Source organism: Nicotiana tabacum, chromosome 6 (genome assembly GCF_000715075.1).
Source record: "Nicotiana tabacum cultivar K326 chromosome 6, ASM71507v2, whole genome shotgun sequence".
Taxonomy (NCBI): Eukaryota; Viridiplantae; Streptophyta; class Magnoliopsida; order Solanales; family Solanaceae; genus Nicotiana; species Nicotiana tabacum.
The window spans coordinates 216,544,188-216,560,327 of NC_134085.1; the positions used below are offsets into that span (position 1 = coordinate 216,544,188).

Sequence of the window (16,140 nt, forward strand, 5' to 3'; positions counted from 1 at the left end):
ATGTTTCTGCTAGCGAAAGAATAATTTATAATACAAATTTCGTGCCAAATGGAGGACCATTTGATTTAATATTACTATATATTTAGCTATCACTATGTGCTGTTCTAAACCAATTCTGACACATCTAAAAGATCCAGTTGAAATAATGTAGGACTTCTTTATGTATTTTTAATTATTTAGCATATGATAAAACATCACTTTGTGCTCCTGGCTGCTAGTGTGAATTGGGATCCACACAATGAAAAAGAATTCCCCTGTAACTGCCTAATTAGGCCCCTTTCGACTTGCTTTTTTGCCTTAAACAAATGACAGAATCATGGCAAATAATGATGTTTTTAAGGGCATAAATTAAATATGGCATGCTTCATCTTAACGTTTATTATACAACGGAAAAATTGCTGTGTGGAAGAAGGAAACATGAACTTGTACCCATGAAAATGACACAAAAGTTGCCTTTTCTTTTCCATTATTTAGAGGGTAACTTAATATATGTGTTGTTTCTTTTAATAAGAAATTAAAAGTTCATCTTTCTTTAAGATCATCATTTCCTGATGAGCTCCAACCAAGAATTGGCTCAGTAGAGAAAGATAAGAGGACAAAAATATGGGTCAGATAAGTTCTAAAAATAATTAAAGGGGAAGAGAAGAATCATGCAGGCCATGCTTGGGAAATTTGGATATAATGTATAAGGTTATATACAAAAGGTGAAATTACATGCCATTCTCATTCTTTATCTGTTAATTTGGAGCACATTTGCTGTGAATGGTTAAAACAAACTCCTCAGCTTTTTATGCATGATTTCAGGGCTTATTCATGCCATGCATACATTGTGCTATTCTTGTGCATGGAACCAAACCAATGTAAGAATTTTTACTGAACTTGTGAGATTTTGTCAACTTTGTACTTATGAGAAAGAAAAAATAGTTTGAACCACCATTCAGGGGCGGAGGAAGAGTTGAAACTACGGGTTCGGCCTAACCCAGTAATTTTGGTCCAAATCATATATTTGAATTGAGAAATTTATTGAACATGTATAAATTGTTAATTTAGAACCCATTAACTTAAAATTTTTAGAATCTCGAACCCATAAGTTTTAAATCATGGCTCCGCCTCAGCCGTTTCGAAGAGTAGGTTTGCTACTTATTCTTGTTTCTTTTGGCTTAGGAACTGTGGTATAAAATCTGAAGAGTGTTACAAGCTAAAGTTGTGGTTCAGGGCAGTAAAGAAAAGAAAATACAGTGTCAACGTTGAAATAGAATAGAACAACGGGTATTCAACAAAGGACGCTGCTATAAAATCTGTAATGCCATTTTGAATGGCTGAAAATAAGCAAACCACTTATATCTACATCCATTATACTAGGGGCGGATGTAGTGCGATAATGACGGGTTCAATTGAACCCATAACTTTCGACACAAAGTAAAAATTTATGAGTAAAAATTCATTAAAATTGCAAAAATAGCAAATATGAACTCATAACTTTAACATATAATGAGTTAAATGCTAAAAACCTTAAAAGTTGAACCCATAGATTTAAATCCTAAGTTCGCCTCTGCATTATACAACCTCCAATCCCAGATATTTTCCTCTGGAATTTAACACCACGAAGCAATGTGTTACTAAAGTATATTATTCTATTAGACATTGAAAGTTTGGAAAGAGTCAACCACAGTATGTAATCTATCCTTCATCTTCTCCCCATTTGTCAAGTAAAGAACTTTCCTGCATTAGGATTCATCATTCAAATGGAAATATATATCAGAAATTTATGCAACATCATTGAAAATTTGAAATGCATGTCGAAAGAGATGAAAGAAGTTGGTGAGAAACATTGATTTTAGACGCACAAGTAGCAAATAAAATAGGAGGGAACCGGGAAACACATGAAATGGAACCAAGGAAGTGTTGGGCTGACTGTCATTAACCTTTTTTGTTTAAACTAAATAATGAACCAAGGTGGAAGTTGACTAATAAACCTCATTGTCAATGTAGATAAAACCATCTATACATGTTATCATAAGATTAATTGATGGAAACAAAACTATGGTGATAGATGAGTACACAGGAGACTGAATTAGTTCTTGCTAAAGCCTAAGTTGACGATCCTGCAGGCTAGTGAAAAAGTCCAATAACAACAACAACAACAACACAGTATAATCCCACTTAGTGGGGTCTGGGGAGGGTAGTGTGTACGCAGACCTTACCCCTACCCTAGGGTAGAGAGACTGTTTCCAAATAGACCCCCGACATACTTCCCTCCAAGAACTTCCCACCTTGCTCTTGGGAAGACTCGAACTCACAACCTCTCGGTTGGAAGTGGGGGTTGCTTACCATCAGAGCAACCCTCTTGTCAAAGTCGAAGTATATCAATATTTATGTTGCTGCATCTTTCAACTAATTAGTACCAAAACTATAACGGTGCAAGAATTTGGCAGGTAATCAAGTTCTACTCCGGAAAGGCAGGGAAATGAGACCCTTTCTTTATCAGTTTACGGAAGGAATTTGAAACATCATAGTCCGCGAAGAAGTAAAACATTTTCCATAGCATACACATTGACAATTAAAACCTAAAATAAGTATCATACCGTTGCCAATGCAGACTGCAGTGATTGCATGGCGAGCATAATTTGGGACTTGTGCAGTAAACTCGAATGTGTAATAGGTTTTGTCATCAACGCTGCGCTACAGAATCATCAGACAATGATCATCAAATAGATTTACAGATAGAATTCTGTGAATTACTGGTTCAAATGAAACCTTTAGATATTTCCTTGTGACATTTTTGAAGCATGAAAACGAAGTGTCATGTACCGGCATAAGGAAATAAGTTATTAACTTTAGATAGCAGTTGCACAAGTAGCTTAACTTTACTCCAATGAAACCAATCTAAGTAATTTATCACCTCAAATCCAATAATAACAAGAGGTTGAATCATGGGAAGAGTGAATCAATTTAGTCTGTTGATTCAGAAACTGAATAACTTGTCTTGCTAACCGGTTAAATAGCCATCACAAGAAAAGGTCACGCCCTGCTGAAACGTAGAAAAATGTTGATCACAATTTCTAGTTTATCTTTACATGATATACCAAGTCAACAGCTAAATCCTTCGTAGATATCCTTCAGGATCTCATAAAACGAGTAGCTTTCGTTAGTCTTAAACCAAATAGAAGGCCAATAGAGAATGAAGAACTTCGTGACATCAAGTGTCGGAGGGCATTGCATGGTTTTCAATTTTCTGGTAAAATGGAAGTTATTTTTCAATTTTATCATTTGTTGGTACTTTACCAAAAAAGAAAAAAAAAAGAGAATCACTCTGGTAGACAAATGAAAGCGCGGTTTTCTGTAAACCAAAATTCCCCCCTATACACAATAACAACAACCCAGTATAATCCCACAAGTGAGGTCTGAGGAGGGTAATGTGTACGCAGACCTTACCTCTACCCTGGATAGAGATGCTGTTTTCAATAGACCCTCGGCACTAGAAGATGAAAATCGACAAAGAATAATAACAACAACATAACCAGGAAGATAGTACGAACGAGCTAAGAATCAGAAAATATACTGGAAAAGCAATATCAATAATCAGCGGAGTGACAAGGTCCTAGAAAATAGTACGAGCACAACATGTACCACTAGCATACTAAAACACGACACTGACCGACTAGACTTACACACAAAACTGAGCAAAAAAATGCTCACTACCTACTAACCTATAAACCTAATGCTCTCCCTCCATGCCTTCCTATCAAAGACCATGTCCTCGGTGAGCTAGAGTCGCGTCATGTCCTGCCTGATCACCTCTCCCCAATACTTCTTTGGCCGCCCTCTACCTCTCCTCATACCCATCAGAGCCAACCGCTCGCACTTCATAACTGGGGCATCTATGTTTCTCCTCTGCACGTGCACAAACTATCTAAGCCTCACTTCCCGCATTTTGTCTTCCATGGGAGTCACGCCCACCCTTGCCCGAATATCTTCATTCTTAATCTTATCCAACCTCGTGTGCCCGCACATCCATCTCAACATCCTTATTTCTGCTACTTTCATCTTCTGTATATGGGAAATCTAAACTGACCAATATTGTGCCCATAAAACATAGCCGGTCTAACCACCGCTCTGTAGAACCTGCCTTTAAGTTTCGGGGGCACCTTCTTTTCACACAAAATGTCAAATGCTAACCTCCATTTCATCCGACCTGCCCCTATACGGTGCATGACATCCTCGCGATCTCCTTGTTCCCCTAGATAATCGACCTGCCACTTCGCTGAACTTGCACTCCAAGTATGTCTTAGTCCTGCTCAACCTGAAACTTTTAGACTCAAGAGTCTGTCTCCAAACCTCCAGTCTCTCGTCAACACCTCCTCGCGTCTCATCAATCAGAACTATATCATCCGCAAAATAACATACACCATGACACCTCCCCTTGACTATGCTGCGTCAGAGCGTCCATCGCCAGTGCAAATCAGAAAGGCTTGAGCGCAGATCCTTGGTGTAGCCCCATAACCACCAGAGAATGCTCCGAGTCTCCTCCTATTGTCCTAACTTGAGTCTTGGCTCCGTCATACATGTCCTTAATTACACTAATGTATGCTACCGGAACACCTTTTACCTCCAAATACCTCCAAAGAACCTCCCACGGGACCTTGTCGTACGCTTTCTCTATGTCAATAAATACCATGTGCAAATCCTTCCTCTTATTCCTGTACTGTTCCACCAACCTCCGGATGAGATGGATAGCTTTCGTAGTTGAACGACCCGGCATGAATTCGAATATACACGCGCTCTCCAAATAGACGTAGTGCCAATATAGAGCTATGAGAATATTGGAACATATGATACCGGTCAAAATAGTGCACTAACTCATCTTTGTCACAAATGAACTGCAAAGAGAAGGAAATAGATATATGCCTTTTCGAGCAAAGTTCAAGAGAACATCTGAATAGAAAGTTCACTGAACTGGAATTAGAATGATGAAGTTTCATGACTAGTTGCTCACACTAAGGAAAGGATAGAAAGGAAAAGGATTACAGAACTGCAACTTGACTTCTGTGAATTGAACGTATTAATTTTTTAACTCTTCTTTTAAGTTCATGGGAAACCGCAACAAGTTCACCCACATTATGACTGTAAGTGTTCATGTTCTTTCTTACATAAGTAACTCTAAGCTAAGAAATGATTTTTGCTTCTTTATTTAAGTTCATCGAAACACATTATTAAACTACTTAGGATAGAGGCATAGTTGCTATTGCATAAACATAGCTTTAGAATATGTGGCTTTCCTTCTTGTAAGGGCAAATGCATTTTTAAGGGCACAAATCATCAAACATGTTAACCAATTGGTTTGGTCCAGAATGAAGATATGTACAGTGGGTTACATCGAAGATGTTAAGGTTCTGAAAAGTTTATTCAACAGTAACACCAATAGGGGTAAAGTCTGCGTACATATTACCCTCCCCAGACCCCACTTGTGGGATTATACTGGGCCGTTGTTGTATGACAAGCACTCAAAGACCAATTACAAATTTTGAGTGATGGAAGAAATACCAAACAACACACCTCTGATGCGTGAATCAGTTTTGTTTTCTGAGAAGGTGACACCAAAAACGTTTTTGTTAAAATTTCAGCAACCTGCAATATGAATAGTTCTGGTAAGAATACATTGACGAGTGCCACAATCCCAAATTAATATGCAATCAGTGAAAATTATAATTACTTCGTGGAGCAAAATAATCCAAAACAGCCAAACAGTTATATAAATATCTGGGATAAATAATCTAGCATTTCAACAAACCTGTTGTGGCGAACCAAAATCTCGTATGTCCACTTTACTGCTTGGTATCACATTTACACTAATACTTTATCTTCACTTTAAAAATTAGTGGAATTATATTAAAGGTGACTAGAATTTTCTAACGTACTTATGGATTAAGGAATTGAAATTGCAAAACCAACAAATGCAGCTCCATACTCCAGTTTGTCCAGCAATTTATTGACATAACTATGACATAGGAACAAAAGACAACCGTAAAAAGAAAACCAATAGAGAACATTATAGCCATCAAATTCAGAATGACCTGCCACCCAAAAGTATAGAGGAAAGAGTATCCATCCTTGTTGTTTGTGACAGGCAGAAATTCCTTCTTACCTTCTGCAGCCCACTGAGCCATGACAAAGGGAGTACTCTTAGGATATCAGCCATTAAAATTTCAAGAACAACAGGATACTTTTTATAACTGTGTGAAAAGACTTTTACATGATGTTGGTGTCTGATAAGTCATCAGTAACAAAGTGGCAGTTGTTGATCTCATTGACGCCTCCCAAGTCTATCTATAAGGAAACAAAAACAGGAAAATAGTGACTAGTCCAGGTTTGGTGCCAAAAGGTCAATCAGCATAGGAGAAGCTGATGTACTGCCAGCACTATTCCCAGTGGCGGAGCCACATGCACTTAAAGCCGACACACCCTTTGTCGAAAATTTACACTGTGTAGTTAGATAATTTTTTTTTATGAAATATATTATACATACTAAGTATTGACACCTCTTGACTTCGTGGTGAGTTTGTTTCTTTATATTTTGACTCTCCTCGATGAAAATTCTCCACTGACTATTCACACATCTTATATGCAGAACAAGAACCTATTATGAGCATATCAGGATGACATCTAATTCAAGCTCAAAGACCTCAAATGCAAGGTCATCCAACAAGCAACATCTCAGTTCATGGATGCAAAAGTGTTAATATCAACCAAGACATGCATTATTAATCAAAGTGTGTCTTCAAAGTAGAATTTAGTTTACAGGTAGAATTTAGTTTACTTCAAAATCCTTTACAGGGCAGCAATTTTGGATTCACTTTCATTCATCAGTAAGAAATTATCTTCTCTACCTGGAAGTAGATTTCCTTTACGCTCCTCAAGACAGCAGATTGAAGTGAACCGATTTAATCTATATTATATAAAAATCAGTGGAGATTACACTGTTGAACTAAACAACCTTGCTTTGCGCAGCATAAGAGTATTCACTCAGGTAAACTGGATCCTGCAAAGAAGTCTACAGGAACTATGAAACTGTGTACTCTTCCTTCACTTCACAATAGGACTGTTATCATAAAAAAGATTGAGCACATGCATCTTATTGGTCAAGGCCTTAGTTAGAGGGATCTAATTACTTGACAGCTTGATTCTTTTATTAAAAAAAGAAAAAAAGAAAAAGGAAAGTAGTCTAACCTTGCAAGAGGAAGTGGAAGTTTCGGTCACATGCTCTGACCTGATAGCACAGTCAGGGGCCCTATGGTTATGGCCAGGGGCGAAGCTAGAGTTCTAAGTACGGGTTCGACATAACCTAGTAGCTATGGTCCAGACCATATATTTGAATTAAAAACTCACGAATAAATAATTTATTCAGAAACTACTAAGGTGCCTTTTCTAGAATCCAAAATTCATAAACTCAAAATCTTGGCTTGGCGCCTCCGGTTATGGCCATTCCTAAACCAATAAACCAACCCAGCTGATGCATCACAGCCACCTTTGTAAATGAAGAAGAGGAACTTTAATAAAGGGGATATATTATCAGCGCTAAGCAAGATTGAACAAGAATTGGGAACAGTACCTGAGATGATGCATTTGGCAAGATATGGATGTTGGTATAAAAAATAATCTCGCCTAGGAGCAATATTCACAGCAGATAATAATAACACAAGAAAGTAACAATGACACCAAATATTATAGCAGGATAAAATGCAATACCCGAGTGGAGCAATATTACCACTATAATATTACAACTCAGTAGTGTCAAGAGACTACTACAACTTTGAAAGAAATAACACTCTTTCAAAATACTTCACTACCATATTACTACCACTCACTAGTTATCTCACAGACCACAATCTGTGGATTACTCTCACTACTTTATGCTTCTCTCGTTATTTTGGTGTACTTAAACTGAACGAATAAAGCTCATATTTATAGGCACATTTTCACCAACCCAACCAACCTGATTGGTTCCTCAATTTGTAAAGTCCAGATTTCAGCCTCCCTTATTGAAAAAATTTCAGCCACCCTAATTTGACTTCACCAACTTTTTTAACTTTTTCTTTATTTTCTTTTTTCCTTTTATGGGTCCTACAAATCTCTCCTTTAATTTTGATTTTTCTTCTTTATTCCAAGTCTTGATCTCAATCTTTGAAAATCTTCAAACTTAAGAGGCTTTGTGAAGATATCTGCGACTTGATCATCAGACTTCACATTTGAGTCTGACTTCCTTCTTGGTAATGCACTCTCTGATGAAATGATACCTTGTATCTATATGCTTGCTTCGATCATGATATACCGGATTCTTGGCGAGTGTCTGTGCAGATTTGTTATCAATACAAATCTCTGTAGCTTCCATTTGTGGCAAATTGAGCTCCTTTAATAATCTCCTTAGCCAAATAGCATGACAGGTACATGATGTTGCTGCTATATATTCGGCTTCACAAGTCGAGAGAGTAACAATGGACTGTTTCTTTGAACTCCAAGAAATAACAGAATCACCCAAGAAAAATACAAAACCAGTTGTTCTTTTTCTATCATCAATATCTCCCGCATAATCACTATCACAAAATCCCACAAGGTTGAAATCATTAGAAGAAGAATAAAATAACCCAACATCAATCGTACCTTTTAGGTAATGAAGAATTCTTCTAGTGACCTTCAAGTGAGTAGAAGTAGGAGCCTCCATGAAGCGACTTACTACTCCAACTGCAAAAAAGTATATCTGGTCTGGTACAAGTCAAGTACCTCAAACTTTCCACAAGACTTTTGAAGAATGTGGGATCCACTTTTTCTCCTTCATCAAACTTGGACAATTTTGTCCCACTTTCCATCGGTGTGTTCACGGGGTTGCAATCGAGCATGTTGAACTTCTTCAATATCTCCTTTGTATAGCTTTCTTGAGAGATAAAAATTCCATCCTCCATCTGCTTCACTTCTAGGCCCAGGTAATATGACATGGGCCCTACGTCTGTCATCTCGAACTCACGGGACATATCTTTCTTGAAAGCTTCAAACAAACTTGGGTTATTACCCGTGAAAATAAGATCATCAACATAAAGACAAACAAGTAAGATATCTCCATTAGTATGAACTTTAAGGTTAAGAGCATATTCATGGAGACAACGAGTAAACCCATTGTCTTGAAAATACTTGTCGATGCAACTATTCCATGCTCGTGGGGCTTGCTTTAATCCATATAAAGCTTTCTTCAACCGCAACACTTTATCTTCATGGTTTTTTACCACGAAGCCCAATGGTTGTTCAATATAGACTTCTTCAAGATAGCCATTCAAGAAGGCTGACTTGACATCTAGTTGATGAATCTTTCACTTCATTTGCGCCGCCAAAGAGATCAGCAAACGAATAGTCTCCATGCGGGTAACAGGTGCATAGACTTCTTCATAGTCAATGCCTTGCCTTTGCTTGTAGCCTTTAGCCACAAGTCGTGCCTTGTATCTCTCCATATCTCCATCAGCATTCTTCTTTGTCTTGTATACCCATTTCACTCCAATTACTCGATAACCCTTGGGAAAAGTTGTTAACTCCCAAGTGTTGTTCTTCTCTATTGACTCAATCTCCTCCTCCATGGCTTGTCTCCACCTTTTGTTTGTAACAGCTTCATCAAAGTTCATTGGTTCACTGTCAGCAAAGAGACAACATAAAAAATCAAAATTAGTAACTTCTTCTGTGTCCTCATAGAGCTCTTGAATGCTCCTTGTCTTTTGCGGCTGTTCATTTGAACCTTCTTGAGAAGAGGGAGATGCAACATTTGTTGGAGAAGGAGGTGGAGTTGTGTCCTGCACAGGTTCCACGGTCTCCGGTTCTTCTTCATCACCAAAGTATGGAAGAAAATCATATGAAGTTTCTTCCTCAGCTTCCCAATTCCATGCCAGTTCTTCATCAAATTCAATATCACGACTTACCACCACCTTACCGTTGCTTGGGTTGTATAGCTTATAGCCTTTTGAAAGCGTATCATAGCCAATAAACACATGCTTGACACTTCGATCGTCAAGCTTTGCTCTCCCTTGATGTGGCACATGAGCATAGACTATACTCCCAAAGATTTTCAAGTGCTTGACACTTGGCTTTCTTCCACTCCATGCTTCTTGAGGGGTTTGATCTCTAACATTTCTTATTGGAGACCTGTTATTCAAATAAACTGCACAAGAAACAGCTTCTGCCCAAAATTCCTTAGGCATACTTTTAGCTTTCAACATACATCTAACCATATTAAGAATCGTTCGATTCTTTCTCTCTACAACACCATTTTGTTGAGGTGAATAAGGTACCGTTAGAGGGCGACGAATTTCATGAAGTTGACAGAAGTCATTAAATTCGTTTGAGGTGAATTCGCCTCCTCTATCGGGCCTTAGAGCTTTAATTTCATAGCCACTTTCTTTCTCCACAAGTACTTTGAAATTTTTAAAAGCAGCAAAAGCTTCAGATTTTTGGTTCAAGAAATAAACCCAAGTCTTTCTACTAAAGTCATCAATGAAAAGCAAAAAGTATTTTCTTTTACCAAAAGAAGGTGGATTGATTGGTCTACACACATCAGTGTGGACAAGTTGGAGCGGCTTGGTTGATCTTGACATGGCCTCCTTTGGAAAACTCCTCCTTGCATGCTTTCCAAGAAGACAAGCTTCACACAATTGATTGGGATAGTTAATTGATGGTATCCCATGCACCATGTTCTTTTCTCCCATTGATTTGAGCGCTTCAAAATTTAAGTGCCCAAATCGCATGTGCCAACACCATGATTCATCTTGCACATTAGCCTTCAAACACTTTGCATCAATTGTTTTAAGATTCAGAGAAAACAATCTATTCTTTGCCATATGCACTTTAGCAATTAGAATTCCACTTGAATCTCTAAGCCAAAGATGCATATTTTTCATGTGGATGTCATATTCCTTTTCAAGAAGTTGGCCCAAACTTAAAATATTACTTTTTAATTTTGGCACATAATAAACATCTTGAATTAACTTGTGACTACCATCTTTACAGGAGATCAGAATCGTGCCTATCCCTTCGATTTGAACCTTTGAGGTATCTCCAAAGGACACATTACCTCTCACTGTTTTATTGATCTCCACAAACTTCTCTTTGCATCCACACATATGTTTGCTTGCTCCATTGTCCAAATACCACGAGCTGCAATCATCTTTGTCTTCTTCCTTGAGTGCTATCAACAACGTTGACTCATTTTCTTCTTTCTTGTCGTCAACAAGGTTAGACTTTTCTTCAACATTGCTACGACATTCCCAAGAGTAATGGCCAAATTTATGACAATTATAACATTCAATTTTTGATTTGTCATACCTTTGTCCATTATTTTCTTGGTAGTATCCACGTCCTCTTCCTCCTCTTTGTCCACGACCTCTGAATGTTTGGTGGATTTTAACTTCATTGTTGAAGTTGTTACCATTACTTCTTCCTCTTCCATGACCTCCTCGGCCTCGGCCGTTTCCTCGATAGCTTGTTTCACCTCCATAATCCTTGAAGGATGCCTGAGTTTTAAGAAGTTGCTCCGATGGCACTTCTTGTATCCTTTTGATATTTTCTTCGTGGGCCTGTAAAGAACCTTCCAATTGCTCCACCATCATAGATTCTAAATCTTTATATTCCTCAATAACACACACCACAAAATCAAATTTAGGTGTTAAAGTGCGAAGGATCTTTTCTACCACACGGACATCTTCTATGTCCTCCCCGTATCTTCTTAGTTGATTTACAACAGTCTTCACTTTTGAAAAATAATCCGAGATGCATTCGGATTCTTTCATTTTTAAAACTTCAATATCAGCCCTTAGAGTTTGAAGTTTTACCTTTTTCACTTTGTCAATTCCTTGAAGAGAATTTTGTAAAATCCCCCAAGCTTCCTTTGAGGTGGTAGCATCAGCCACCTTCTCAAACATGACATCATCCAAACATTGATGGATGAACGTAAGGGCTTGTTGATCCTTCTTCCTTGTCTTTGCTAAGACCTCTTTTTCATTTTGAGACAGAGCTTCCTCATTATCTGTGTCACGACCCAAACTGGAGGGCCATGACTAGCACCCGACCATACTTGCCGAGCACCAACATACATTTTATCTAACCTTTTTTTTTAATTATCTTTTAGGGTTGATAAGATCAATATAAATGGTAGACATGGATCATGGACAACCAACAATAAAATATGATGGCATGAACATACATAGCAGGGGATGACCAGACAATCAAGAAACTGCATATAAGGTACGAGCTACCACGCTACCATGAAAGACTATACAACAAAAACCAGCTGACAAGGCATACCAAACTATACATGAGTCGACACTTATCTATAAGCCTCTAAATGATCATAAGTGCTGCAACATAGCCGGAACAGGGCTCCGACATACCCATAATATCTATAACAAAAATGTATACCAAGACCACGACAAGTCCGGAGAAGGGATCTCGCCAATCACTGCTGAACTGGACAACCTACTGTGGTGGGGGAGCTGCACCTGCCTGTCTATTAGGTCCTGCAGCACGACATGCAGCGTCCACAAACAAAAGGATGTCAGTACGAATAAAGTACTGAGTATGTAAGGCAGAGAACCATAAATACGAACAGTAATATAAGCAGGGATAAAGAAAATACAACCTGGAACATCTGAGTACCTCTGAGTACCTCTGAGGGCTACTGACATGAAATACATGATACATATGTATGTATACATAAACTTTTAAAACATACGCCTTTGTGGGCATCATCATCATCATATCATACCCAGCCATATTAGGCTCGGTAAAAACGTACCCGACCGTCATAAGGCTCGGTAGAATCGTATCCAGCCACGTGGATCTCGGTAAAACCCAATTGATCAGTGGTTGCACAATATCTGTCGTACCTGACCGACTATAGCGCGGCTCGGTAGAGTAAAATAGATACATATACATAATGCATGCTCGACTCATGGAATCACATTCTAACCCTTTCGGAGTGATGTAAGGTCGGTATCCTCTGTACACGTTATTAGGACCAACTCTTCATTACGAACCTTATAAGAATCAGGAAGTACCAACAACATTGATAACATAAGAATAAGAGAAGCAACATTAACATCAATTGTTCCATAAGAGGGAAAGCAATGTAAGTACTGCTAACTTCTAAGAGTAGAGTATCTTTGGAAGCTCATTCATTACATTATAAACAATCGGAGTCGTACAAAAGAAGAAAAGGGATAGCCTCACATACCTTGTATATACTGACCCAATCACAAGCTATGCAATTGTCACAACTCCTTAGTCTACAATAAGAGAAACTATACTATCGTTATCATTTAAGCGTCATAACTATTATGTATCGACTACAACCTATTTTATGTTGAAATGGACAGCACCTCCCCTATATATATGACTTCACACCATTCAAAACAATCACCAAACAGCCCAAACAACATCAATAATAAACATATTGAGCCTCCCAAAATAGTCCACGCACAACCTAATTACATCATACATACGACGGCCACCGTAGTCGTGTCAAATGACCCGGAAATGTTACGAATAAATATCAGCCCACAACCCCACATATATATGGTATTTCTCCACTACCTTCCACCTCCAAAACTCCACAAAATAGTAGTAAAACACGCAGCCCAATAGCAACACAAAATAGTCCACAAAACAGTCCGCTACAAGTGAATAACTCGAACTCACGGCTTCCGATCACCGTCCCGTGAGTTCTTACATGTATAGAACGAATTACCATGAATTCACAGCAGATAAAAATGTATGAAAGATGGCAGTAACTTACTTTACTTGTTGGATAACTCAACCCTTCCTTTGGTTCTTCAAACTCTAGGTTTTACCTTCAAATAGAACTTTAAAGAGAGGAAAAATTGATTAGGGTTTGTGTGGGATTTTTGGGGAGGAGTTGCAGGGGTTAACTTTGGTTTTGAGGGTCTGAAATATGGATGAAATAACGGAGTTCATAACCCCTTAAAAGTCCTCTCTTGGACGACTTAGGTCTTTTAATTTTGTCCTATCATTTTGGCAAGTAGGTGATGCACCTACTTGTCATCTACCAATCTACGCAGGCTTGCGAAAATATGAATATCTCTATACTCCAATATTGTATTGACAAACGGTTTAATGCGTTGGAAACTAGACTCATAGATATTTAATTTGGTGAGTAGATCACCCTGTAATTCCTTGTAAATTAGGAGAAAAGCTTAGAAACATTTAACCTAATGTTTAAGTAAAATTATGAACTAAGTTGCGACAACGTTTGTCGACATTTGTTTCATAACTAGTTTGACTTTAAGACTTATGATACGGATATTATATTATTCAAATACCTTAATACATGACCTCTTGAGTGTATTAAGAACCTCTAGGTTTACCTGAAAATACGAGTTACAACATCCTTAATTCGTTTAACTTCTAATACTTGTTAATCACCCTTATACACCCTTGTATCACTTAAGACCAATAGGATTAACTTCTTATCATCTCAAAGGTAATTTCTTCTTGGATTTATGTTAACTAATATATGGCATAAACTAACGCGTGTGGATATGGTTTGTAACATCCTTCCCTCTTAGGAACATTCGTCCTCGAATGTAAGGGTTCATGGGGAGTTTAAATCATCGTGGATTCTGGCCAAGTTTCTCCCATAAATAGAGGACAAACTTGCAAGCGGTTAACTCAACGTATGGCCTTACAAGAGTATGCAAAGCATTATGGACATGTACATTATATGCATATCGCCATTTTGTATTAAGGAAGAGTATTCTCAAGTTATTGCTTACCTCATAGAGCCATTTCACCTTCCAATGTATCATGTGTTCCACCAGCATCCTTGTTATCTTCATTCTGGAATAGGTACGGGTATTTAGACTTCATCTCCTCTTCTGATTCCCATGTTATTTCTTCCATATTCTTGTTCCTCCACAATACTTTAATGGAAGCTACATCTTTTGTTCTCAGCTTGCAGACTTGTCGGTCTAATATAGCCACTGGCACTTCTTCATATGATAGGTCCTCTGTAACCTGTACATCTTTGATAGGGACGACTCGAGAAGGGTCTCCAATACATTTCCTCAACATAGATACATGGAATACCGGGTGGACAAATTCCAATTCGGATGGCAATTCTAAGTCGTAAGCAACCTGTTCAATCCGTCGAGGAATTTTATACGGCCCGATATACCTTGGACTCAGCTTACCTTTCTTCCCAAAATGCATAACACCCTTCATTGGTGAGATCCTCAGGAAAACCCAATCACCAACCTCAAACTCCAGATCATGACGTCGGACATCGGAATAAGATTTTTGCCTGCTTTGTGCCATCCTCAATCGCTCCTGTATCACTTTCACCTTCTCAATAGGTTGGTGAATCAAATCTGGCCCATATAATTCTGTTTCACCGACTTCGAACCATCCAACTGGTGATCTACATCTTCTCCCGTATAGTACCTTGTATGGGGCCATTTTAATACTGGAATGGTAGCTATTATTGTAGGCGAATTCTATGAGTGGAAGATGGTCATCCCAATTTCCCTTAAAATCTAGAACACATGCTCGTAGCATATCTTCCAGTGTCTGAATGGTACGTTCAGCCTGTCCGTCAGTCTGCGGATGAAATGCAGTGCTGAGATTCACTTGTGTGCCTAAACCCTTCTGAAAAGACCTCCAAAAGTTAGCTGTAAATTGAGCTCCTCGGTCTGATATAATAGATACCGGCACACCATGAAGCCTAACAATCTCCTTGATATACAACTTCGCATAATCTTCAGCCGTGTAAGTTGTCTTAACTGGCAGAAAATGGGCACATTTTGTAAGTCGATCAATTATCACCCAGATGGAGTCAAACTTATGATAAGAGTGAGGTAATCCAATAATGAAGTCCATATTAATCACCTCCCATTTCCAAGTCGGAATCTCTATATTTTGAAGCAATTCACCGGGTTTCTGATGTTCTATCTTTACTTGTTGACAATTGGGACACTGGGCTACAAATTTTGCAATAGACTTCTTCATGTTATCCCACCAATACTGCTCCTTGACATCATGATACATCTTTGTCGAGCCGGGATGGATGGAATATCGGGATTGATGAATCTCATTCAT

General features: G+C 38.3%; 1 long non-coding RNA gene across 2 annotated transcripts; it reads right to left on the minus strand.

The window, feature by feature from the left end:
* Positions 1 to 1,426: 1,426 nt before the first annotated feature.
* On the minus strand, positions 1,427 to 7,934 carry LOC107795663 (uncharacterized). 2 transcript variants are annotated; one of them, XR_001650191.2, is made up of 4 exons: positions 5,919 to 7,934; positions 5,557 to 5,628; positions 2,586 to 2,682; positions 1,427 to 1,722 (listed from the first exon to the last, which is right to left on the minus strand). It is a non-coding gene; the product is annotated as an uncharacterized LOC107795663 (long non-coding RNA). The 2 variants fall into 2 exon arrangements; XR_012710199.1 differs by having other exon boundaries at positions 6,888 to 7,916.
* Between the last annotated feature and the right edge of the window lie 8,206 nt (positions 7,935 to 16,140).